The sequence below is a fragment of the Myotis davidii genome, unplaced genomic scaffold, assembly GCF_000327345.1.
Source record: "Myotis davidii unplaced genomic scaffold, ASM32734v1 scaffold516, whole genome shotgun sequence".
In the NCBI taxonomy this organism is placed as follows: domain Eukaryota; kingdom Metazoa; phylum Chordata; class Mammalia; order Chiroptera; family Vespertilionidae; genus Myotis; species Myotis davidii.
This window is the reverse complement of record NW_006287367.1, coordinates 14,600-31,450: the sequence shown is the minus strand read 5'-3', so window position 1 is coordinate 31,450 and position 16,851 is coordinate 14,600. Positions and strand designations below refer to the sequence as shown.

Genomic DNA, 16,851 nt, shown 5'->3' with positions numbered 1-16,851 from the left:
AGTCTTTTCTTTTCTTTTTTTCCCTTTCCTTTCCTTTCCTTTCCTTTCCTTTCCTTTCCTTTCCTTTCCTTTCCTTTCCTTTCCTTTCCTCTTCCCTCCCTCTCATTCTTATCTCTCTCTGCTCTTTCTATTTGTTTTAAAAATTACTTCCCATGAATATAGAGTCCACCTATTAAATTCAGGTGCAAGCACATCCTGGAGCAACTGTGATAAGAATCTTCTCTTGCAAGTAAAGTGCTTTGTTTTTGAGTAAATTATCTGAATATAGTCAAATCTTCTTGCTGTTCTAACTGATCTACTGGAGAGGTTTCCTTGGCCCTCTCCTGTCAGTCTAACTTCCCAAGTGTAACAGATGCCGCTCTCAAGCGCTCCTTTCTGCGGCTTCTCTTTATTCAGCTTCGCATATTTCTCCCCATGATCTGGGTTTCCATAGAGAGAGGAATAAAAGGGGGGACCATGGTCACAAATCCCCTGCCCCATACAAAATAAAAGAGCCTCATTCAATAGCCGACCCCATCTGGACATGGGAGAAAATTAAGTCTATGTGAAGCTACTGTTGCAAATAGTTGGTAACTTATTTTTTCATGGACTGAATTTTGCCTTAAACTCAACATTAGCACTGATAAACTGATCTCTTGCATAGCTGGACTATATACACAGCTGGTGTTCTCCTCACCTTGATCTTGAAGTCCACTGCTGGGTCCTCAGATCTGATTTACCCCACCCCCTCTAGAGCTATGGTTTTAATATAATAATAGCTACCCCAGCCCTACCAGGTTGGGGCAGCTAAATGGTCCCCTGGAGAGAAGCCTGATTTACAAGTGGAGGAAATGTAATTTTAGCAAATCCACATACCCATCCCCAGCAAGGCAACACAGGTTTCCATTCCCTTGTCAGGCTAGTACCAGACACCAGCTCCATTCCTCCTTGGGTTGCCTTCAAACCCCAATTTGCCACCTCACACCACCCATCACATTGCTTGGTTTCTAAGAGGGCGATTCAGTTAATTTCAAAAAACAAGCCAGATTGGCTTGATTTACTTGTATGTTTATTAAATTATTTGCAACCTAGGGGTTCAGAGTGGCTCTCCTGTCTCATAAGATTTAAGGATATATAAGAACTCCTGAGAGTCTTCCCAGGACACTGCTCCCTGTCCAAGCAAGAAAAGGACTCACAAAAGAAATTAGGCATATTACTGTGATTCAGGTTGCACGCCTGTAGAAAAGAGAGAGTGTGATTGCAGCTGGGCAGCTTGTTCCAGGCTCTTTCTGAAAGTGCCCCAGCCACAGGGATTATACCGCTTGTGTATTTCTTATATGAGTATAGGTTAGAAAGAATTCTCATTTTTCCTAAAAATTGGAGGAACAGGAGGCAGTCTGGAGCTGGGGCTGGTGAAGGTTGGAGAGCAGGGTCCGGAAAGAAGTCTAAAAGGCCAGATTTGAATGTGTATAATACAGCATGAAGCTCCAGATCATAGGATGTGGCACATAGGCGTGACCTCAAGATAGAAAACTTCATCTTCAACATAAGTTCACTTTGGAAACAGAACAAGTTTGATTGGGCTTGGTAGCGACAAGTACACATTTTCTTTTTATAACCAGGTGCTCATAAGGGAAGGGAAACAATTGAACAGCTTCTGAAAGCAGCAGAGAAAAAAGCGCCTTTTTCTTAGTGTTTGTACATTGAGCTCATGAGACTTTTTTGGTGTGAGACTTAGCTGCCCTTCAGAGCATCAGCCACTCTTATAGTTGCCATTGTTATCGTTCGTTATTCTTTTTCTTTTAATTCTTGGCAAACTGTGGGGGGGAAGGGGTTCATAATATTCTGGGGGAATTTTTTTTATTAGCTAACATTAGCAGATATTAGTCGATACGGATTTAAGCTCAATTAGCTTCTTTTTAGATCTCTGTGGGGGGGGGGGAAGAAGTGGTAGCATACAGTGAATGCCACATAAAATGCAGGGTAATTTAAAAAGCAAAATATTCATCATAAAAATACCCAGATCTTCAAGAACACTAATCATTTGCTAGCAAAATTGAATGTCAGTGGGGAAGTGCTGAAGCATTGTGTAGCTGGGGCCGCTGACAGGATTGTTAGAGGACAGATAGGGACAATAGAGACCCTCACTGCAGAGAGAAAGGATGCTAGCTCCCACCACTGCTTTCCTAAAGTCGTGTTGATCCACTCTCAGTTTCTCTTCTGAGGTCACTTCTTCTCTTGCCATTGCCATTGTCAGTGGGTGAACCCTACTGTTACAGGGTTCCAGGAAAAAGATTTATAGAGACAAAGCTACTGTGCAGCACTCTGTTTATCATTTACCCGGCACCAGTATCTGGGGTGTCTAGGAATTATTGTGAGCATTTGCCAGTCACTTGTTTTGCATTGTAAACAGAGCTTAGTTTTGAAGAATCTAGTGAATGGTTTCACAAAATAGTTTCAACGCGGAACTGCTTTTTTTAATGGAATAGCAGAATGTTTCCAAATTTAAATTGTAGTAGTGGTTCTTACTTGTATCTTGATTATTTTTTTTTTGTTAAGGCCTGAAATGATGGTATTTAAAGATGAGAAAAATAAATCCAGCTGCGTGATCGATTAGAGGGCATGTAGATATGATCTTTACCTTCAATTCTGTGGACCAGTATTTGAAGCATCACTAAGTCACCTAGTTGAACAATAGAAGCATTTTTATAAGTCACTTTAGTAGTTAATAGAGGTGCCCAATATTGCAATTCACTTTCTTCTTTGTGGACAGATTGAGGTTTTAATGTGCAAAATTGTAAGAATGCTCCAACTTTATTCATAACTGAGATCTTGTTTTAGTTACACTGACTTCCCCCTTCCTTAACAAACAGTAGTTATTGAATTAGCTGGTATCTGCATCACCTTGCAGTAATGGAATTATGGAAAATATAGGCTCCTTCTAGGAAAATACTTTAAGTAAGTAATCTTCCTAGTGTTGGGGATTCATGTTAATATTTCTGGGTACCACATTGGTAAAAAACATGTATCACATTTGAAAATGAGCAGGCGACCAGATTTAACCTTCTATTATTATTTAGAAATTTCTATTATTTTTATGGGTTTAGGTAGGGAAGAGGACTGAGGATTCTGAGAAAAACTGATTAAATAAATATATATCTAGAGCTATATGTTTATATCCATGTCTGGGGAGAAAGAGAGAGAGAGAGAGAGAGAGAGAGAGAGAGAGAGAGTTAGTTTAGGATGAAATTCACTTTGTAAGGACATTTCTTTTTTCACAAGAATGTTAGTGTTCCCTATGTTGTGATTGTTGTGTTTGTGGTATCCAAAGTGCTCTTAAAATCTCCTGTAACTGTCTTTCAGATATCTCTTGCACTTTGCCCCACTTCCCATTGGGGCGATCAATTTGGCTTCCTTGCTCAGAGAGGATATCTACTTGATCCGCTATTTGGGTTTTCTGCTGCCTGGAGATACATGCCATTGTGTGTGTGTGTGTGTGTGTGTGTGTGTGTGTGTGTGTGTGTGTGTGTGTGTGTGTGTGTATTTTATAGCCAATACATTTTTGGAATCTCTTTTCAAGTTACTGGTGCTCAGGCATCCAGCAAAAGAACCCAGTCCCTCACCAGGCTTTTCCCTCTGGTGGGTCTGATACCCTAGCCATGAATCCCTCCTGACTAGCCTAATTGATTGTTCCAACCTGCAGAGAGTCACACCCAGAGAGAATCCAGGAGTTGACTCCAAAGTTCAGTGTACCACCTCATTGGTAATGGGTGGGGGGGGGGGCTTTCTGGACAATGACAGGATCCCTCACCTCTTGGATTGCCTGGCTAAAATCCTGGGGTGAATTCCAGTAACTGGAGCAGAATTTAGCCTTCTATGTAGGGGTCTTTGAGCCAGGACCAAGGTGGCAGTGTTAAACTGAGAGATCCTGTCTTAAGATAACTTGGTGGATTACAATTCTTTGAGCCAAATGGGTCCTATTCAGACAAGTAGGCAGCTGGCGAGGGAACCAAATTTTGCCAGCCTCCTGGCCCTCACAACCCTGCCCATCCCAGGCTCTTTTCCTCTATTTGGAGTAGGGCTCGTAAGATGGAGGTAAAGCTGAATTCCCCTTGTTAGAAGTGAAAAGAGGGAATTAAGTTCTAGAAGAGCTGGAACCAGGGCAGCTGTGTGAGCTGCATGAGATTGGGGACCCTGCTAGATGTGAGTCTCTTAGAATCCCTTGGGTCTGGTCAGTGTGGTCCAGTATTCTTGTCCCTGAGCAACCCTGCCTCTTGCCAAGTGGGCCCTTGACCATTCCTAATCCCAATGTACCCCTTTCTAGGCAGGTACAAACTTAAGGTAATTAAGGAAACCCTTTCTCAGGAGGCAAGACCCAGCCCCTTCACGGCCAAATGTATGTTACCACAGCTCTGCATCAGTGACACACTCCCTTGAGGTGTGCTTAGAAGAGCAACATCCCCAGGACTTTTCTTGTGTGTGTGTTGGAGGTGATAGTTACCCTGAAATATTTTGTCCAGGCACTAAGATGTTAGCTCAGATCACATTGAGAACAGCAGGATTTAAACCTGCCTAATTCTCTCAAAAAGAACAAATTTCTTGTTTTTAACAATAACAAAAGCAAGAGAAACCTTAGGTTTCTAAGGAAACTCAGATCAATCTAAATACCAACAACTCACATTACTTTTGTACAGCCAATATATATATATATTTTACTTAATTAAATGATAGTGAAAATGAAGTTCTCTCCTTTCTCTCACCTACTATCTTTTTACTATTTCTACTTTTGGAGAGTGATTTGGGTTTCTGTTTTCAGTTACTCTATAATCCAATCATATCTGCTCTCATCTTTATCTTTAAATACAATATTTCCCCAGGCACTTGATGTAAACATTAGATATGCTCGCCCCTCCTTAAACAAATGGATCGTGAACACCTTTATGTGTGTGTGTGTGTGTGTGTGTGTGTGTGAGAGAGAGAGAGAGAGAGAGAGAGAGAGAAAGGAAGAGAGAGAGTGTGTGTATCTTTACATGGCTGAACCTTTGCATACTGAAGAACAAATAAATTTGATTGTAAATTGCCTTCAAAAAAGATCTGAACTCTACCTATGGATCTGCACTCTGCAGAAACTGAGTATTATAGCTATGGAAATTTAGTTTTCTTTGAACATCTAGTTGACAGCTTTGTAAAGAACTAATATTTGTCCTATACAGACACCCACATTATTGATAGAGAGAAGTATTTCTGTCCCCCATTTCATTACCCCTTAAAGTAGCAGAACTGCATTATCAAATATATTCCCTATGTTATTAATACTATTGAAGAGTCTGCGAAGTTTTCTAAAAAGGAGGAAAATAAGTCACAATACACAAATGGAAACATGTTAGAAAAAATAGAATATGTTTTTTTCTGCGGTTTGCCTACTGGAAATGGAAAGTGACCAAGCTTTTTAGAAACATCTAGTGAGGTGAATCAAATTATAAATATATTTACTCTTTTCTTTTTATCTCTTTAGAAAAAGTCTCTCCCATACAATTACATTTAAAACTCTATTTTATAATCTATCCTACCATATTTTAAGAGGTATCATACCTGTACATGTTATTAAAGGAAACCAGAATAGAGTTATTAGATGGTGTGGGGAATGCTGGGAAACAATACAATAAAGTTCAGAGATGAAAAAGTGCAGTTAAATTTTACTAGCCTTTAAGCATTATTTATAAACTCTTCCAAATATTTGTTTGGAAACAAAAATCATCTCTTCATGTACAATACATCAGATAGCATTGTGTCTACATGGGATTATGCTTAATTTTGGAGTTGATTGTTGAAAGTAAATAATGATCATTAAATGAGCTAGTTCTGATGAATGATGGAGGTTTGTTGAGAAGGATATGTTCAATATTCCTAGCTTCCATACTTATAGCTGGACACTTTTCAGATGTGTTGGAGTATTTCTGGTTTAGTGGATTTGCAAACTACTTTGAAATGCCTGCCAGTGTATAAGTAGATTGCAAGTAAATCTAGTGAATTGAGATGATTCTATATCAAGTTTATTTTATGTTTTATAGTTAGCTTAGCATTCTGATTTGATTGCCTTAGTAATGTGAATTGCCTACAGCTGCTGATGATACAGCTTTAATTCTATTTTAAAGGTCATGTAAACATGCCTGTAGCATAAGGAATGCAAATTCAATTCTCTTTTAATGTTTCTTCACATTCACTTCACAGCCTTCACCTAGAAAATTAGAAAGATTTAATATAAAACTATTTTAATGTTATGATTTCATTAAAATTCGTTTTCAATGTTTTACTTTTCCTTTTGCAGGGTAAAGAAGTCTCCCTCCGCTTTGCAGTGCATAGTTTATGCAACATACGTCACTCATACTGAAGGCAAAAAAAACCCACAAACATTTCTGTTAAGATCTATTTACTTTTCAAATGCTTTTTACTGATGAAGTATTGAGAACTTAATTTCAGTCTCCCTGTAGCTGCAGGTAAAAAGAACACAATACAAATTAGATAATCTAACCACATTTTAGATTGCAGTGGAAAGTCAGAACATTGTGCACGTATGTGTGTAGGAGTTCCTAGTCACAAGGCAGTTTTACAATATGAACCGTGATGGAAAATGAACTGTGGAAAGTGTATATATAGAGGGAAAAACATTTAAAATACAGTTGACATAGAGAATAAAGCTTTAGTTATTCCATATTAATATAACTATGGCTTCAACTTCCTATGACTTAAATATTGTTTGCTATGGGAAGTTATTTTTAAATCACTTTTAAATATATTGAAATTTTCAGACATGTAAGACTATGCCACTAGATCAAATGAAAACTTTTTTTAAATGTGCTTTAAGGAATTGAATAAGTCTTTACAAAATATGCAATTGTCAGTCGAAGAGATAGTTGTGTGGGGGATGAGAAAAGGGGGATGTTGAAATAAAGTGGAAAGCTTAACCTAATACTGTGGTGGCACCATTGGGTGGTTTTAGTTTATATCTCTGTTGTTCATAGATCTCTGAGCTAAAACATGTTCCCACTGAATTTTAGTTGGAGATAAAGTTTTCAACTATCTTCATCCTTAAATTGGATTGACCAAGTATTGAGAGTGTTAATATAAATGGAATATGTATGAATGAATTGTTAGCATATTGTTAATATAACAAAATTAAAATAAAAGAATATAAATGAAGCCTGAACATGATCAGTCTCAAATGTGGATTCATTTGATATTAAGGAACAATAATTTAAAAATTTGGAATTCATCTTTGAAACGCAAAAGTTCCAGTAAAGAAATGTGTTTTGTTTTTGTTTTAAAATTGAGTGTTACCCACAACACATGTGTAACCATGAAAATCCATAGAGGAAAAGAGCTATGGCCAAAAAAATCTTAGTTGCTGATATTAGTGGTTGAAAAATTTTTAAATTGCCTATAGTTTGCTGCTTAAACTTTTCAAGTACTGTTTTTTTTTTGTTTGTTTATTTGTTTGTTTTCCCTTTTTCTTAGTAGCAGGGAACTCAAGGACAAAACTTATATTTAAAGCCTGGGAAAATTGCTACATATTCATTAACACTTTGGACTCTAGCAATATAATACTGCAGAGATAGCTGATTGGTGATAAAATCAGTATGAAAATAGACTCTGTTTTCTATGACTTGGCCCTCTTGCCTTATGTCAGTATAATTAGAATCAAAATTGAATGGAGATGGATTTAGTTTTTGTTGTTAATTTTATGTAACATTAGTATATATGCTGTATATGTTCTCAGAATGAAAACACAACTGGGAAAGCTGTATTATGCACAAATTGTAAAAATTCTAAATGTGTTTGCCTTTAATAGAAGGTCTTTAGTTACGTGAAGATTTTTTTTTTGCTTATGAAAATTGAAAGTGTACAACAATGCAAGCCCTACATTTTTGAGAATTTGCATTTTGAGCAATAAATTTTAATGAGAAAATTTCTAGTTTTTCATTCTGAGTTAAAAGTTTAAGGATTCTACTCAAAAAGTGCCCCTTTAAATGGAAATATAAGTAAATAAAACCAGACCACTGCATGGAGGTCTATGTGTTGTGTCTGAGCCTATGATCATCACTCACTCATTTGGTTGTGTGCATTTGCTGTCACCTTACTCAGATGATACTGGATCCATGGGTGTCAGTTTCAATGTATGTACACATTTTCCTTTGGTGGTACTTTCAGTGCCAATTTCCTGTCAAAAAATTCAGAGATACTCTCACAGGTAAAAATTAGCTATTTCATGTCTGCATGCTTTTGCAGCAAAAGAGAGAATCTTGTTCATGTGTGAGTAGCATGTATCTCAGCAAATTGCTTTTCCTGGAGTAGCTGGACTAAATTTAATATTTAAAATGGAAAACCAAAAAAATAAACCTCAGCTTTATATCTAATCCAGACATTGTAATCCACTTTCTAAATAGTTAATGGCCATGCTTCTTTAACTTGTGCTCATTCACACACATCCTGAAAACAAGCCAGGGTGCTTTTTCAGTTAGTTAAGCTTATCATCATTAATTTTAGATTTCTTTCAACTGCAGACTGTTTCCACAATTTCCTTATATCTTATAGCTTCCTCCATTGAATAATGGCACTTTCTATTTTTATTCTGAGAATGAGTGATTTCAATACCACAGGTTATATAGAAGCAGTTTGTGGCTAATTTTATTGATGTAGTCCTTATTTGTAAATAGCCTCAAATATGAAGAAGTTTAAATTACTCTATTGGATTGAATACAGCATTACAAAACACCTGTCTATAGTTAAGGCACCACTTTATATAGTAATACACATGGAACTTTTGTGCTGTACGTATTCAGAGAAGGTTTACACATTTACTTAAAATCAAATTTTATTAGAACAACTGAGAAACACAATGTGTTTGAAACAATGAGTCACAATTTGACATTTTCTAATAATGTATGTTCTTGTATGTTCTATGTGTTTTTCTTTGTTATCTTCTTATATATGAAGTACTATTTCCACCCCCTTCCCTCCACCCCATGTATTTGATCATTTCTCTAAGTCCCTTGGCTGAACCAATCTCTTTTCATGCAGAGGATAAAAAGAGAAAAACTTCAAAGTAGGTTCAGGTAATTAACAGCTGAGGGGAATATAATCTAAACCATAGGCCCTGCCTTGCACCCAGGCTGGCTCTCTGAGCCAGCCGGCAAGGGAGTGCCTATTCCCTATAGCATCTAAATCTGCTTCCTCTGAACAGCACTGCCAGGCCTCCAGTTATCACATCTGCATTTCAAACACCATGGCTCTGGCATTAATTATTAATTAGCCTACAGTCACCCTAGAGGATTCAAGTTCCAGTCTGCACATACTTATTCATTGACCTCTATCTTAGATTTTGTTGGGGAAAAACACTCAGTAGAATGCTTAATAATTTCCTTTCTCTTAGACCTTCTGTTTAGTTTCATGGAAGGAAAACAGTATATTTTTCAAGTGGGAATAATCACACAGTGGCCCCTAAGTTTGTTTATTCTAAAATGCTTTGTCAAAGGTGGAGGAGCATAGAAGTGAAATGATTTATAGACAGTATTGAGTGATGAAATACACTTTTTAACATTCAACACATTGACTAGCTATAGATTCTTCCAAAATGGAAAATATGGTCATGGGACAAAGCTAAATATTCTTTAGTTCTCAGTGAGAACAACTGTATAGAATAGCATAAAGTTTCATTGAGTTGAACAGAGAGTTAGACTCAGGTTCTATCTCATTCCTGCCACTTAAGAAATGAGCATAAATCACATATAGTTTCTGAGACTCTGACTTCCATTAGAAAAATAAGAATAGCATTAGAACCTACTTCATGGGTTTATTATTAGTATTAAATAATATAATTCCTATAAAATGCTCATCATTGTGCCTGAGTTACAGTAATGCTCAATGAGGGTTAATGATTTTAAAATATGTTTATTTCATTATTTTATCATGAGATTTCTACAGTTCATCTTAATTTGATTTTATTTAAGTGAAAATTTCACATTTCATGTCTTTTCCAATATGGGTTTTCTTTAAATAACTATGTATAAGTATAGCCCTTGTTGTCCTACTCAGAGACTACTATCACTAGCGTCCTTACTGCCGTTCAGTTACCATCACCGTTACCCTCTTCTTCAGTCCAAGTCCTATTTCCTATTCTTGCTTTGTATTCTGACAGTTCTTCTGGAACCTAGTCATCACTGCTGCAAATCTTTCCCTTTAATACAAGAGCCCTGTGGGGCTTTCACAAACATTTCAACTTTTATCCTTGGCATGTGGAGCCTTCTATGGAACCACAGTACTTGTAAGATGTTTCTTTTCCCTGGAATTTATTCAGAAACCCCTTCCAGAGAAAATGTGACAAGAGTAGGATTGGGGCACAGGTCTTGCTACTTCTGCCAAGACTGCGAGTCTGCTTCTAATACTGAAGTGGAAGAAAATGGTTTCCAGTTGTCCTGAGTTTAAATTCAGAAACACTAACAAATACAAATAAAATTATGAACGATAGTTAAGGCCTGGTTCTATGAAAATGTACAGTTTTAATTATTTTGCCTTTTGTGTTTGAAAAATTAGTATTTTTCTCAAAGATTTATACATTTTAAAATTATTATCTTATCATGGTTTTCATTGTCACTATTCACATTGGCAGAAATTAGGCTTTAGTCAAATAAATAGATCAGCTGAGGTAAGAATGTTAATTTTTTATGAGCAGATAATAATGTCAAAATGGATTTTAAACAAATAACACAGGTACAGGTATAGAGAACCACCAAAATCATCACCTAAAGAACAGCTATATTGTGCAGATTGTTAAAGGCTAGTGAATCGGAATTTTCTAGGAGTGTGGGGTAAGGCTCTGTATCAGGCCTTGCTCCATTCTTCATTTTTAATGAATTATTAAAATGTAAGCATAGATGCCATATTTAGAGATTTTTTAGGGATAATTACCATATTGTATGGGAATTAAAGTTCCAAGAGCTTTTAGCAGTGTTGAATGTTAGGATGAAACTTTGAGACAGAGCAAGTTGGAATTAAATGGGACTTCAAAAGTCATCTAGATTAATGCAGAAATATCCTCCACAGAATTCTTGAGCAATGGTCTTCTAGGTTTTACTGGAATATGTCTACTATTAAGGAGCTGACCACTTCCAAAAGCAGTTCATCCTATTTTGGTACAGGTTTGTTATAAATGTATTTTTTATATTGAACCTGTTTCCAAACCTTCTAGCTTGGCAAGTCTATTTCTGTTTGCACATGGCATGTCACTTAATATCTGAAAACAATTTATCTGCCCCACCATGCTCCTCTTTTTTCCCATTCCTACCACTCCCATTTAATATTTTGGTGACTTTTATCCTTTTGTTTTGCTTTTAAATGCTGTAAACTTGTGATAATACTTTATGAGCAATTTTACCTGCTTATTTTTTCAACTTACAATTATGTGATATGAATTCTGTATGTTATTATAAATTCTTCCTAAATATATATTTAAAGTTTGCATATCATTTATTTTGAAGGTGTACCATACTATACATAAGTATTTTTCCACTTTTCAAATACAATATATAGTGTAATTTATATTTGAACTCAAATTTATTTGTAAACGTTTGCCTGCAGACTGAAGGGTCTTGGGTTCAATTCAGTTCAAGAGCACATGCCTGGGTTTTGGGCTCATTCCCAGTCGGGGCAGTGCAGGAGGTAGCCGATCAATGATTCTCTCTCATCATTGATGTTTCTATCTCTCTCTCCCTCTTCCTTCCTCTCTGGAATCAATAAAATATATTTAAAAATAAAAAAATAAATAAAAATTGTGGAAAAGTTTAAGGTTAAAGACAGAGCCAGTTTTAGCACTTGAGATTTCTGTCCAGGTTTGCAAAGATCCATTAATCAGCATTCTAAGAAAACTTGTATATGAAAATCATGAGTCAATTGTTCCTCAGCAAAAATTTATATCATGTTTACTAGGTAAAACACATGGGATTTTAAGTCAAAAGAAACCTTATATAATCATATAGTCAAGGCCACTAACATGAAATTTTTAATGATTTTTAAAAGGCCACTGTGTCATGGTCCCATCTAGTAATCCTATCAGCAAAAGAAATAGTGTTGGTTAAACATGACTAATTTTTGGTGAGTCCATGAAGACTATCAATGCTCATCCCTGGATTTTCTTCTAAGTTGTCACAAAAGTTTTTAAAAATCTATTTCCAATGTTAATTAGTCCATAGTTTCTTCAATTTATCTTTTCTCTCTAGTTAGATTCAGTTGTTATCTGCCTGTTGTATGACTCTTACTCAAATCAATAATATGCTTAAATTACATAATTATTACTTTATATTGCTAACAGACAACAATATTTTGGGGCAAAAATATTACATAGCTAGCATTGGAGAGTAAATATATAAGAATCACTGGCTCCTCTAGTTGAGATAAGGCAATAGGTATTGTGAGAAACATGAACAGAAATAGGGGAGAATGGAGTGAGATTATACCAGATAACTTTTAAGGCCTTCAAGCATTGATTCTATAAAAATTGTTAGCTGAAATTATTCTCAGATTAATACGTGTTAATCAACCCAGCATTATTTACAATAGCTAATATATAGAAATAGCCCAAGTGCCCATCAGTAGATGAGTGAATAAAAAAGCTGTGGTACATCTACACAATATAATACTATGCAGCTGTTGAAAAAGAAGGAACTCTTACCCTTTGTGACAACATGGAGGGACCTGGAGATTATTATGGTAAGCGAAATAAACCAGTCAGAAAAAGTCAAATATCACATGTTCTCAATATATACATATATACATATATGATAGCCCAAGGGCACAGACAACAATGTGATAAAGGCCTGGGGAGGGGTGAGTATTGGGTGGAGGGGGGCAAAGTGGGAAGAAAAGGGGGGGTATCTATAATACTGTCAATAAAAAAAGAAGTAATTTGGCTCAAAAAACAGACTGGTAGAAATACATTTTAAAGATTTTTGGTTTTGGTATCATTTTAAAGTGACAAATTCAGTTTGCATAAAAAATAAATTATTTTTTATAATCACTGTTTTAAAGCAGCAGTATTTAGGATATTAAGTTCAAATTGTGAAATAGCTATAGTGGAGCCTTGGTTCTTGAACTTAATTCACACAGGAAGGCTGTTCAAGAAACTATATGTTTGGAAAACAAATCATTTTTTCCATTAGAAATAATTTAAATTGAATTAATCCATTCCAGAACACCTAAAGCAAACAAACAAAACACCCAAAAAAACTCGTATATAGTCACAAAACAACTTCCTGAGACATTAACAATGCAAGGTTTAGTGGTAAACTGACACATACTCACACATTCTCTCCTTTGTTTGTGGCCTGAGAGATGCTTGACCGATCATACAGATATCAATCAGCATGGAAAGGTTGTTGGATGAGAACTGAAGCTTTGTATGACAACTGGGGGATTTTCCCCATGAACATTTTGGTCCAGAACTGAATTATTTGAGATGGGAGACATTCGAGAACTGAGGTTTGATGTATATTGTTCAAAGATACCAAATGTTGTTTTTTAATCCTCACCAGATGATATACTTATGTGTGTGTGTGTGTGTGAGAGAGAGAGAGAGAGAGAGAGAGACATTGATGTGAGACAGGAATATCTATTGGTTGCCTTACCTATGCACTCTGACTGGGGATGGGACTTACAACCTAGGTATGTCCCCTGAACAATAGAACCTACAATCTTTTGATGTACAGGCTGATGCTCCAAGCAACTGAGCCACACCAGCCAGCCTATTCAAAATGTATTTTCGAAAGCACTTTAAAACTGCATCTGATAGAATTTTAAATCATTTTATTTAAAAAACTGAAAATTCATCCTAAATGCGTCCTAAATTTAGTACTTGGATCCTAAATCACCTGAAGAAAAATGACCCATGTGGCATATTTAAAATGATAACATATCTACAAGTAACAAAAGAATCAATTAAGATATGAAGACTTTAACATGATTAATTAAAAAAGTCACATACAAATGGCCAATAGACATATGGAAAAATGCTCAATGTCACTAATCATCAGAGAAATGCAAATTAAAATGACAATGAGGTATCACCTCACACCTGCAAGAATGGCTACCTTCAATAAATCAACAAACAAGTGCTGTCGAGGATGTGGAGAAAAAGGTACCCTAATAAAGTGCTGGTGGGAATGCAGACTGCTGCAGCCACTGTGGAATTCAGCATAGAGTTTCTTCAAAAAATTAAAATGGAACTTCCATTTGACCCAGCAATTCCACTTCTAGGAATATATCCTAAGAATCCTGAAACACCAATCAGAAAGAATATATGCACTCCTATGTTCATAGCAGTGTTATTTATAATAGCTAAGACCTGTAAACAGCCTAAGTGCTCTTTAATAGATAAATGGATAAAAAAAGCTGTGGTATATTTACACAATGAAATACTATGCAGTTGTAAAAAAGAAGGATCTCTTACTCATTGAGACAGCATGGATGGACCTGGAGATAGTTATGCTAAGCAAATAAGCCAGTTTGAGAAATACAAATACCATGTGATATTACTTATATGTGGAATCGAATGAACAAAATAAACTGACAAACAAAATAGGACCAGTGGCATGTATACATGGAATACATTGACAGATCTCAGAGGGGAGGATTGGAAGAGATTAGTCAAAGAACATATATGCATATATGCATAGCTCATGGACATAGACAGCAATATGGTGAAGGCCAGGGAATGGGGTCAGGGGCTGGGCAAAGAGGAACAAAAGGAGGAAAATGGGGGACATTTGTAATAGTGTCAAGAATAAAAAAATTAGCCCTGACCAGTTTGGCTCAGTGGATAGAGCATCAGCCTGCGGACTCAAGGGTCCCAGGTTCGATTCCGGTCAAGGGCATGTACCTTGGTTGCAGGCACATCCCCAGTAGGGTGTGTGCAGGAGGTAGCTGATCGATGTTTCTCTCTCTTCGATGTTTCTCTCTATCCCTCTCCCTTCCTCTCTGTAAAAAAAATCAATAAAATATATTTTTAAAAAAGGAATAAAAAAATTAAAGTGTCTCTGATGACATTGCTGTATGGAGTTAAATAAATTAATATATGAAAGCACCTGGCTTTGTGTATGGCCCCCAAAACTACTTGTTCCATCCTAGGAAGCATATGATCACATTTGTCATGATTCCCAGTTCAAAGATGGGAAAATACAGGCTAAAGAAAGTTCAAACATGTGACCGAGATTTTACAGTCAGTCCAGATTCAAGCCGAACTATTTTGATTAAAGACTGCAAAATATATTTTGACTAACCAGATAACTTATGTTTACATTTTATTGCAAATTATAACTTACATGCTATATATAAAAATACAAATTTAAAATCATTGTAAAGCAACTCTCTGTGTAATTATCCAGGTGAAAAAACAAAACATTGCCAATACTCTAGAAGTCTGTGTGTATCCTTTCTTGAATATAGTCCTCTCCTTCATTTGGAGATTATTGTTCTTCTAACTTCATTGGTTTTCTTTGTAATTTTACACTCATGCTTATTTCATAAATCACGTAGTTTCATTTTTATTGTTTTTGAACTTTATATAAAGGGAATCAAACTGTGCTATTTTGTGTCTGGTTGCTTTTACTCAACAGAATATTGGTAAAATTCATCCACACTGTTGTACCAGTTATAGAATATTCATCAACATTGCTGTATAATATTTCTTTGGGTGAATATACTAAAATGCATTTATCTCTTTGTATTGTTGTTGAACATTTTTGTTGTTTCTAGCTTTAGCTATGTGCAATGGTGTTATGGGAATTCTTATATATGCATTAGGCATATAGAACTGGAGTTGTAAGATATCTACAATTTTACCAGATTATTCCAAAATGACTACAAATTAACAACCCCGATTCCATACCACCGATTCCATACCATGTTCAGGGTAGGAGATTTCTCATCGTTCTATATTTTATTTTTTAATATTTAAATTTTAGACAATTAATATGTGTATATGAGCATTTCATTACTTTAATTTGCTTTTACCAAATTGTTAATAAGGTTAAAAGGAATTTCAATGTGTTTATTGACTAAGTGAGTTTCTTCTTTTGTACAGGTTTTAACTAGTTTTCACATACTAACTGAATTACCTGAGTCTTTCTTATGGCTTTGGAATAATTCTGTGAACTGAAAAGATCTTTGTTAGCTATATTTTTTCAATTATCGTCTATCATTCTGTGCCTTCCCTTTTCTCTCTTTTAATGTGTCTTTTAGTAAATATAAATTTTTAATTTTAGAAGTCAAATTTATTCATCTTTCCATGAATGGTTATGCTTTTTATGTATTAAGGCATAGTTTCTTATCCTGAGGGCATAAAGACAACCTTTTATGTTATCATCTGAAAGCTTTGTTCTTTGTGTTTTACATTTAGGCCTGGAATTAACTTTGTGATGGTATGAGATTGGGCTCCAATTTCTATTTTCCTGTATGGATACTTGGTTGTCTCACCATTATTTATTGAAAAGACTACAGTGCTAAATTTGCTTAAACCAAAGGGATCTATAAGCATTATTGTGTTTCAAGATTCTCAATTCTGTCTCATTGGTATTTTTGTTCAAATGTCATATTTTTTTATTGCTATACTTTATCAATATTATTAACAAACTTGTTCCAATTTGTTCTGCATAATGGATGTCTTGCCTATTCTTAGAATTTTGTGTTTCAATGCTAATTTTAGAATAATTGTATCAGTTTTCACAAAAATCCCACTGTCATATTGATTGGGATATCATTACATTTATACATGTTTTTATACCATATAGGGCTCTTTCAATCCATAAGCTTGGTATTGTTATATAT

At 35.5% G+C, this 16,851-nt stretch overlaps 1 long non-coding RNA gene across 1 annotated transcript in view; it reads left to right on the top strand.

The window, feature by feature from the left end:
• LOC107182362 overlaps nucleotides 1-3,399 on the top strand; it is a 5,418-nt gene extending 2,019 nt beyond the window's left edge. Inside the window, exon 3 of the long non-coding RNA XR_001513085.1 lies at nucleotides 3,343-3,399. This is a non-coding gene — a long non-coding RNA (uncharacterized LOC107182362). The remainder of the gene's footprint in view (nucleotides 1-3,342) is intronic.
• The last annotated feature ends 13,452 nt before the right edge of the window (nucleotides 3,400-16,851 follow it).